Below are 2640 nucleotides of genomic sequence, written 5' to 3' on the forward strand. Positions count from 1 at the left end.
CGGCAACATGCTATGGGGTGGTGGTCCCGCTTATGGGGTCAAATCAATACGTTCTAAGAAGAAATATTTGAATATCAATCTCATCGATCTCATAAGTATCGTACCAAATCCCACCCATCGAATCACTTTTTCGAAAAAGACGAGACATCTAAGTCATACAAGTAAAGAGATCTATTCATTGATAAGAAAAAGAAAAAATGTGAACGGTGATTGGATTGATGATAAAATAGAATCTTGGGTCGCGAACAGTGATTCGATTGATGATAAAGAAAGAGAATTCTTGGTTCAGTTTTCCACCTTAACGACAAAAAAAAGGATTGATCAAATTCTGGTTAGTGCACGTAGCAGGGTCATCTTGATAGTGGGTAAGCAGCTTCACGGGACGGGGCATCATAAATCTGCGAGCATACTTTATTCTGCATGGAGCTTCATTGAGTAGAAAAGGGAAGGCCTTACGCGATCAAGACAAGGAAGGTATTCATCTTAAAAGCTTTCCCCATGTGTATTCCATTGGCCTATGACTAGGGAGAAAGGTTGAAAATCCATCTCTTTACCGAAGACTGAGAGAATCAAGAAATCTGCTTGGAGCCTGCGACATTCAGTTGCATTGGCTTCTTGTTGTTATGATGTCAACTTTGTAGTTTATTGTTCTCGCAGGACGACTTTTCTTGGATTCCAGAGGACGTTTAGGTGGTTTTCGATGTGAATGCCTCGGTAAATATCTGATGCAATTCATCGACTTATTACTTTACAACTTTTAAAAAACTATGCTAGTTTTGCAAGATCTTGAAAAAAATCGTATACAATTCTATGTATCAATATTTTGAATATTTTGATGGATTTCAAGTGTTTCGTATCGAGTAAAAGTCAAATTCGTGAGCGTCCCCATCTTTTTTTTTAAGAAAATAAAAAGTTAAAACTAGAAGTCATCCTAAATGGGCAGTTTGAATATGTAGAACTAAAAACCCAAACTGAACGGATAGAACATGTTTGGAAGGCACCTTTGGAGTTCAACTCATTGCGGTTGGCTTCATGTCTCTTCGCTGAAGATTTTTAACAAGCAACGTAGAATTGCTTTGAAAGTCCTAAATCTTATAGATGCAGTCTTACTTTTTTTCAGTTGGTGTAATTAGATTTTAGATCTTTGTAGAAAAGTGCAATGGACTTGTATACTTTTCAATTCTCGTGGCAAGTCTTTAAACTTACAATAAAAAGAGCAATTTACTGAGGGTATGTATGCAATTTTTAAACACCACGTAGTCTTTAGCATTATTCGAAAGAACTTTATTACAAAGGTTTAAGATTTGATTGCATCAATTGTAAGGTTTGGTACTCAATTGTATTTTGCATATGAGGCCGAAGATTGCGGTGCACTTTTCCCAATGAGAACGAGGTTCTAGGTTTTCCTTTTTCCTTGATAAATCAATCGAGTCCGATCCGGTGCTTTGTTTGTCTTTGCTTTTCTTTTTTTTCTCCGTCGATAATTGACTTTCTTGACTTCGAAGTTAGCACAAGATCAATTAAGATTGTTGTTAGTTCAAAAAAAAAAAATTAAGATTGTTGATATATCCCACACCGCCAGTTACTGGAATTTTAACTGGCCCTTTTGTTCATATGGCGTTCGTCCATGGATTAACTTAAGCTTTTGGTTGGGCTTTGAAATATGTTGTCGAAGTTTGGTTTCATCCTAGTGTTATTATGCGCGTGCAGCACTCTATTCCTCAATTCACATGCTGTTCTTAGATTTGCACGTGAAATGGGCGTTAAAAATTCTCGCATGCTGTTTAGTCGATTCGCCTAGATGTCTTGCTAATACTGCTATAACTTCTTTTCCCGGAGATGAAGCAATGACCATTAATGTATCATCGTAACTAGGGAGATTTCATCCCTTATCTCGGAACTGATAACGTTCGAGGAACACAGGCTTACAATATTCATCGTGCTGTGCTTCCAATCAGATTTGCATGTGAAATTGGGGTGTTGGTATCAATTTACCGTTAGAATGGCAAAACAATTTTCCTTAGAAAGGTATTATTCGCCAATGAGCGTATGAATCACAACCTAACTGCCTAGCCCTAAAAGAATTAGAGATGGTGCGCTTCATACGAGGGCACACTTAAAGGAATAGAAACGGAGAGATGGTGGGTGTTCTCCTTGTCTCTGCTGGTTGAGTTATAGTCGTCTTTCTTGTTCATGGTTGCTCCACAGCTGGTAAGGGTCTATTTAGTAACGTTTTTGTTCCTAAAAACTATTTCTATTTAGAAATAATTTTTTCTATTTTTGTTCCCTAGACGAGTTTCTGAGCAAAAAAACGCGTTTAGTAACTGTATAAAATTTCTATTCCTGGAGTAGAAAAAGAACATAAATGCATTTGATAGGACACTAAAAATTTCTACTTTCAATTTTTTCATTTAATTATAAAATTGTTGGTAGAGACTTAATAATTCATGTTTGGATAAAATTGGACTAGAAATAGAATAAGAATATATTATGATATAGAATTGGATGACCTTAATGCAATTATAAAGAAAATTACTCTTTACAGACAAAGTAAATACCGAGTGGTGGTCAAGGAAATTGCAGTTTATGAGACTTAACAATTCATGTTTGTATAAAATTGGACTAGAAATAGAATAATAA

At 35.9% G+C, this 2640-nt stretch overlaps 1 long non-coding RNA gene across 1 annotated transcript; it reads left to right on the forward strand.

The window, feature by feature from the left end:
* Positions 1 to 326: 326 nt before the first annotated feature.
* LOC130139458 (uncharacterized) lies at positions 327 to 884 on the forward strand. The gene is made up of 2 exons (XR_008817633.1): positions 327 to 474; positions 658 to 884. It is a non-coding gene; the product is annotated as an uncharacterized LOC130139458 (long non-coding RNA).
* Positions 885 to 2640: the final 1756 nt, after the last annotated feature.

This window comes from Syzygium oleosum, unplaced genomic scaffold, assembly GCF_021117445.2.
Source record: "Syzygium oleosum isolate NSW1041296 unplaced genomic scaffold, Sole_v2.1 Sole_v2.12, whole genome shotgun sequence".
NCBI classification, from domain to species: Eukaryota; Viridiplantae; Streptophyta; class Magnoliopsida; order Myrtales; family Myrtaceae; genus Syzygium; species Syzygium oleosum.